Source organism: Cavia porcellus, unplaced genomic scaffold (assembly GCF_034190915.1).
Source record: "Cavia porcellus strain 051 isolate PalLab524CR breed Dunkin Hartley unplaced genomic scaffold, mCavPor4.1 scaffold_17, whole genome shotgun sequence".
NCBI lineage: Eukaryota > Metazoa > Chordata > Mammalia > Rodentia > Caviidae > Cavia > Cavia porcellus.
Window position 1 is genome coordinate 32678646 of NW_026947500.1, and position 7904 is coordinate 32686549.

General features: G+C 40.8%; 1 non-coding gene across 1 annotated transcript; it reads left to right on the forward strand.

The window, feature by feature from the left end:
* The first annotated feature begins 6664 nt into the window (after positions 1-6664).
* LOC111755214 (small nucleolar RNA SNORA2/SNORA34 family) lies at positions 6665-6801 on the forward strand. The gene has a single exon (XR_002789785.1). It is a non-coding gene; the product is annotated as a small nucleolar RNA SNORA2/SNORA34 family (small nucleolar RNA).
* Positions 6802-7904: the final 1103 nt, after the last annotated feature.

Here is a 7904-nt window from a genome sequence, read left to right on the forward strand (position 1 = left end):
CAGCAAACCTGTTTCCACCTTTGTATTGTATGCAAGCTATCCACACCAGGGTGGGTGTTCTACTCACACCCACAATTCCAGCTTTGGACCACTAATCAACCACAAACTCTAGAAGTCTGCCCCCATGACTGCATGAGGCTTTGAGGGGCCATCTACACCAACTATAACATTCTGTTAGACCGGTGTCGCAAGGAAGACTCCAAGGGCCTCACTCTCATGTAAAAACAAAGGGGTTTTTATTATTCCGTGTACACGGGGTCCTCCAAACAGGTGGAAACGGAGAACCCTGAGTTGGGGCAGGGCTGGTGTTTTTACGGGGGAAAAACTGCAATGTAAGCATTTATTACAGAAGCCAATCATTACAGTTAGTGCGGAGCGGTGGGCATCTTATCTATCTGCTATTGGTCAGTTCATAAGGAGTGACCAGCAGGTCAGAGTTAATTAACTGCCTTTGTTCTGCACAACTTGTCTTTAAGACACCTGATTTCTGTAGACTTGAGTCTGACATATTTTACAACCCTGATTAGCATAATGGCAGCCTCTATCTCTGAGTTCCCTGGCACAGCACATCCCCAGCATATCACAGCCACAGAGGTTGTTTTTATTTCTGCAGGGCTGAGTTAGGACTGAGTCACGAGGCCCAGTGCTGTTTCTAGCTGAGAAACAGCATCTTGTTTTTAACCTTTAAATTTCTGGTTCTACAATTCCAAAGACTCAGAGCCCCCAAAGACTCATGTACATCCCTTTATGCAAAAGGCATTTTAGTCCATATCTAAAAGTTGCCAAAGTCCTAACAGTTTCAGCACTGCTGAAGAGTCCAGGTTCCAAGTCTCCTCTGAGATGTAAGGCAAACTCTTAGTTGTGTTCCCCTGTACAAATGAAAAACTAAACACTTCCACTATTCAATGGCACAAAATACACATTACCATTCCAAAAGATACAAACAGGGGATACAAAGGATTGGGAACCAAGAAAGTCCAAAATCTGCAAGGCAAATATTAAGTTCTTTAGTTTCATGTGCAGCATCTGAGGCAAACTGGTAAGTTGTGAGCTCCAAAAGGCTTGGGTGCTCCACTCCTAAGGCACTTCTGGTGGTTGTAACTCCTATGACTTCTCTCTTGGGCTAGCTTTGCTTCCTCCTTGCAGGTTTCCTGAGACAATCCATGTTTCTGGCTTTTCTAAACTTCTGAGGTCTTTACAGCACCTTTGGCTTCACCCTCTGCTTTACATGTTATCCTCTTAAGAGCACACTTCCTGGCTTCCCTGGCCTTCTTCTGAAATCTGTGTGAAAAGCCTCTTTAACCTCAGAAATTTTGCATTATTTATGCACCTAAAAGCAGCACCACGTGGATGGTGCCAAGGTCTGCTGCCAGCTGGAACAGTAGCCAGGCTTCCTTCTCTCTTGGCTGTAGAGGTCCAGTGCCTGGATTGCTGAACACTCTGAATCCGACTCTGAAGAGCATATTCTCTAGACTACCTCTATTTTGGCACATGGCATGGCTGCCACCATTCTGGGACATGGTGCTCTGTGCCTTTTTCCTCACAGTCTTTTACTTTTGTAGTTTTGATGCTGCAAAGGTGGAGTCCTGTTGCTTCTTGTGATGCTCCAGTCCATCTTTCCTATTCTCTGGATTTTTTGTTTGTTTGTTTTTGTTTTTTGGTATGGGGCTTGAACTCATGACTTTGCACTTGCCAGGCAGTTGCTGTGCTGCTGAGCTATATCCCTGGCCCTATTCTCTGGTTCCTTATCAGCAATAAAGATATGCTCTGCTCTATCTTTGCAGTCCACAGCTCTACTAGAGCTTCCATTATGGTCAAACTCACATTTTAAATCATCGTGCTGGACTCTGCTCTTGATTCTCAACATAAATCTGGTTAACCCCTGCTCCCAAGTAGCCATGTCAATGCCTGGGCATTCAACTGTCTTGAAATTTTTTCTGCCAGTTTAATTAGTCCACTGCTGTCAATCTTAGTCTCGGGCAAAATTTACGGATGTGAGCAAAATGCAGACAAACTTTCTGACAGGCCATAACATGCATTGTCTGGAGTCCAATTACCAATGTAGTCCTTCCCAGGAGAAGCCTGAACTTTACCAGCAGGGTTTCTATCAGCCTTTTGAATTCTTACTGTTATAACTTGAGCCCCGGTATAAAATCCAAGGAGGCAAGAGACCAAAAATTTAGTGGCAAAGGCTTTATTTCCAGGCCTGGCAACCAGTCTCCGGGAGCCAATTTGGAGACTGTTCCCTAGAAGCTGAAGGGAGGACTTTAAAAAGGGGCTGGAGGAAAGGGCGGGGGGAGAGAAACAAAGAAACCTGTAGAGCCATCAAACTTGTTGACCCGAGTCTGGAAACTGTATTGCTGTCCACTTAGCTCTGACAATCTAGGGAGTTTCTGGTGTTTTTTAAAAATTATTTCCATCCTGCAGACTGACATTATCTCAGAGTGGCACGTCTGCAGCAATATTTGGAGAAGAAAGTGGACAGTTAATTATCTCAGGACAGCTTGTCTTCGCTAGTGAGTGTGAAGGGGTCACAAGTTATGAGACGCTGGAACTTAAGTTTTACGAAGACCTGATATCTAACTCATTTGATACATACAGAACAAAAGGAAAGCACCGATTGGGGTTTGGGCCATAGTATTACCCGGTGATTTGTTTAAGCTAAGCAGTTCTTAAAATTGGGGCAGGCTCATTTTACAACAGATCATCACCGGGTCAGGGGGAGGTCACCAGAAACCCAAATTCTTTATGGCCTAGATAGATAGGTGAGGGGAGAGGGAGGCAATAAGGCGCCATACAGAACAGAAAACGGCGGTAATGTGTCAAGGTCAGGGTAAAGGGTTAAACTCACACGCAAATCTCTCTGCACACAAGCAGGTTACTTTAAACAAATGTAAATTAATTGCCATTTTAGTTTTCCTTAGCTCTTTAGCGGAGAATAGAGGCTCCTAGCAGTGATTAACAACCCTTGTTAGCTTGTTTTAGCACAGCTTCTGTAGTTTGTAGAGAGCAACAATGGTTAACATATCAATTAGGTGAGATTCTTGCAATTCTTTACAGAGGAGAGTGTTGCTCAACAGATCAATTAGGTCCCTTAACATATCAGTTAGGGAAAAAGGATAAAACAAACACATTTAGTAAGCCCCTATACAGGTTTGCTATAATACACATATAACAAAGCTATTTTCTTAGGGTACAACACTTACCAGTGTTCAAATCTCTCATACAGGACAGCCTAAGGTATTTCAGCTTTACCCTTTAAGGCAGTGTCTCTGAACCTTTCCAAACTCTTCCCACAAGCCATTTCCAAAGGGTCTTGAATCACATGGTCAGGTGTAGTTACAGCAAAGATACCACTCCTCTGGTACTAAACTTTGTTTTGGTTTCTCTTATTGTTGATACACAATACTCAGTGCCCCAAATTGAGGAAAACTTTATGTAACTCACAGTTGAAATTTCAAGGCCAGAAAATTTTGATCCACAATCAGCTGGCTCCAAGGCAGGGTGGCATGACAGAGGAGCAACAGTTGATAGCAGTGGAAGACAGCAAAAGCAACAAGATCAAAGGCAGAGGAGCCCAGACAGAAGCCTCTTTCCATCTCTTATATTGCATGTAGGCTACATACCCTGGGGCAAGTGGTACACTCACATCTTTAATCTGAGCATTGAATCATTTATCAATTACAAACTCTGGAAGTTAGCATGAGATTCTGGGGGAACATCTAGACATAAACTGTATCAGAGGCTTGGTAGATAGTATTCCTAAGACCAAATAATCCATTCACATGGTAAACATTGTGAACATTACAGGGAAGGTATTTTAGGCATTAAACTTCAGAAAACTTAGTTAAAACCTTTTAAAAATAATTTCACCCTTTTCTAACTTCTCTATGAAGACTGAAAAAGTTAAAATTCATGCTTACAGACACCTTGGCCCTCAGGGCGGCTGTGTAGCACAGGTCTGCCCTCTGAGAAACAGGAACTAGTCTATGGGTGTGAGAGAAAGCTTTTGATTTTTTAATACAAAGAAAACATTAGCATTTGTGCTCTGCAGATCTTCCTTCTGTCTTCCCACAGGGATTTTCAACTTAATATCTGATCGGCCTTGGTCATTTGTGCCTGGGAGGAAGAAGCCAGAAGAACCATCAAGATGCCAGCCCTGGCTTTATGAAACCACTGAATCAAAACCAGCAGCTGCCTTTTTCCCAGTTTCTTTCATTAGTGTGAAAACTGATCTCTCTATGTTAAGCCGGCTTGTCTTTCACTTGCAGCCAGAGCATTCCTGTCTGACGCACACAATTTTGATAACAAAACTATGCTCATGACTCATTTTGCCCAGAAAGTTACCATGAAGTTGCAACACTGCAAGAAGGCAAACAAAATCAAAGGCTTGCATAATTGTGTTTGTGTACAGCGTTTCTGAGCATGTTATGTATCTTTATGTAATTTCTGACTACTATACAAGGGAATATATTAAGATTAAAATAAAAGCTACCGTCTAAGCTTCATCATGGTATAGAAATGCAATGTTCTCTTTATAAAACATTAAAAATTCTGTTGTTTTACTGTGTTGACAAAATCATTTGATAACATCCATTTACTCAGACTTTTGATTATTCAGTTCAGTTTCTGATCAGTAAACAATGCAGGAGCTGTTTCTGTATTTTCCTTTTTTTTTAAAAAAAGACTTTATTGGCATATGTGTTTGACACACAGTAATCACATTCAATTTGGAGGATATAGATCTATCTATTTCATATCTTGATCATTTTTACTCTCACTGCTCTGATTTTTTCTTTTGTACTCCCTTTTTATTTTTTTCTTTTTTAGACCCTCCCTCTCTCTTGTCGTGTGTGTGTGTGTGTGTGTGTGTGTGTGTGTGTCTGTGTGTGTGTGTGTGTGTGTATGCATGATGCGGATCAAACCCAGAGCATTGTGCATATTAGGAAATTACTCTGCCCCTGAGCTACACCCAGTGCCCTCTTTATTTTACAGTATGAACTAGAACCTCATTCAGGAAAAAAAAGATAGTTTAATGAACTGCTGCAGTGCACATCCAGATGAAGAACCAGGAGGGGATCCCTTCTGCCTGTCTCCTGGACTTTCTCCCCTCCTGTCTTCTATCCAGGAGGCTGACTTGTATGGACACAATATTGCTCTCTGACACCTCCTTGAGTCTGGCTTTAAGGGACTCTGGGAGGGGACTAGACAGAGGGAAAAAAGCAATAGAGGCGGCTGTTCCTGTGAGGTCATCTCAGGCTGGCTGTATTTCTCCACTAAATATCTTCATTTCTCTTAGCACCCTTAATTTTCTCTCCTTCCAATCCCAGTCATCATGCCTTGCCCAGGCTAGTGGTGGTAACAGCTTGGCTGTCACAACTCCTGGGTTGCAAAGCCCCCCTTTGCTTTCTCCTCCATCATGTCATGAATTGTCCGCTCAATGAATCCTCCTCAAATATCTATATTTTGAGCAAGCCCTCTATGTCTGTTTGAAACTTTGGTTGATACAAAGTAGATACTGCATTGTCCAGAACAGCAGGTACTGGTCAAAAGTGACTTTAAGTTTAAATTCCAATAAACTAAAATGAAATAATATTAGAATTTAGTTCCTTGGGCACATTGGGCCACACTGCAAGCACTTGACTGCCACAAGTGCTACAAGACCATGCAGCCTAGATCTGGGACATTTCCATCAACACAGCAGGTCCTACTGGGCAGCACCGATAGAAAGGGACTGTCCCTAGTCCTCCCGTGGGGACCTTTCTTCATCTTTCTGCCTTCTTTATAGTAATCATACCCTTCGTTTTGTTCATTGTATTACCAATTTTGTCTGTATCTTAAATAATACATTTAAAGTTTTGCTCCTTTTCAACTCTAAAATGTAATTCTAGAACATGTATTTGGTGTGACTGAGAAATATAGCAAATGTCTAAATTTTCAAAAATTTTATTACAGACAGGATTACACATTGCCATAAGTGCCCTTCAACATATTTCTCCTTGCTTTGATCACATTTATGCCATTGTTCTTGCCATTAATGGCAGTTTTTTTTACTATAATAAAAATTTAAAATGTAAATGTTTACCATACATCTTGATCATTCCTTGTACTTTTACTGTTTTGGTTTTGATTGTTTCTAACATCCACGCATGTGTATGCAGTCACTGCCTACTCACTTTCATTTTTTACATAGTATTTCATCATATGAATATGTCACACACACAATAATCCATTCTACTCTTGCTTGGTGTTTTGGTTGCTTCTAGCTTCTTGTTATTACAAACTTGATATGTGCCTTTTTGTGTATTCTGCACACAGACATACATTCCTGTAAGTTAGGTACCTAGAGAGTAGAATTGAATGGCAGATCAGACATAAGATGTACAGTTCCCTCCTTGAATAGGTCAAATAGGCTGTTCTAAGTCATAGTCCTGTCAACAGACATGAATATATTCATTAGTTGCTCCATATCCTGACCAACAGTTGGTATTGCAGATATTTTATGTTTTAATCATTCTGATGAATGTATAGTGATCTCTCATTGTGATTTTAAGATTGTCTTTTCCTATTTACTAAAGATGTCAGCACCTTTTCAAGTTCAAATCCATTTCTTACTCCATATATAATCAAGCAACTTAGCATCATTATTAAAAATGATACCCTAATGGCTCTGAGTCAAGGCCAGGAGTATTCTGAAGCTATTGGTTTCAAACAGGAGCCTAAAGTGGTATCTTTCTATGGTTTGTTGGCCATTTCAGAACTTTAGAAATATAATGGCCAATTCATTAGAAAGAAATAACTAGCCTCCCAGTGAGCCTGCCACCTCAGGCCTGGATGAGAAGTTACACCTCCTAGGTGACCCCTCTGCCTTAGGACTGGAGAAAGGGAGGCCACATCCCACAGTGAGCCCACTACCGTGGACCCAGAGGAGAAGCCATCTCCCAGTGAGCCCACTACTGTGGGTCCAGAGAAAGGGAGGCCACACCTCTGGGTTCTACAGCCAGCAGGGGAACACTGATGAACAGCTGCCTCTCACCTCTCTGCCACCTCAGGAACCTAGGATCAGAGGAGCCCGAGTGCCTGGCCCCGTCCCTCCCCCATGGGATGGGCAGCCAATGCAAGAAACACCCAGGACTCAGCAATTGGCTGATTTGGAGGAACACAGAAAATCATCAAGACAAAGGAGCAGAGTTTGATTTCAGATCTTCAACTCACTGAGAACAAGTCCAGAAGATATAGACACAAAATAAATTAGAAGTCGCACACCTGAAATTTCTGAAATGGTAACAACTGAAGTACAGAAATAGAGAAGTAAAACTGAGTACTAAAAAAAATAATGATGTCTTGTGTTGTCACAGCTGTCCAAATCTAGGTCCACATATGGGTGAGTCTTTTTTATGTTCTCTGTAGCATTACCTATTGCTTTTTTGTCTATCACTGTATCAATTTCATACTGTATTAATTACTATAGATTTGATATATATATATCTTGATTTTTTAGAGCAAATTCTCTGACATTTTCTTCTTATTGAAGATCATCGTGGGTATGTCTGGCCCTTTCATTACCAGATATGTTCTGAAGTCAGCTTATCGAATTCAAAAACAAAACCTCAAATCCCACTGACTCTTCCAGTCAATGAATGTGATACATTTTCCCATGTAATCATGTTTTCTTTAATATACCTCAATTTAGTTCTATCATATTCTTTGTAGAGGTCTTATACCTTTACAAATAATTTATTTCTACATACTTAATATTACTGATGCTATTGTTTATAGTATCATTTTAAAATTTCATTTTCTAATTGCATTTGGCATAGACTTTTAATATTTGTATTTTGCATTTGTATCCAGTAACCTTGCTAAAATCCCATCTAATAATGTGTGGACAGATTTTTTTGAAT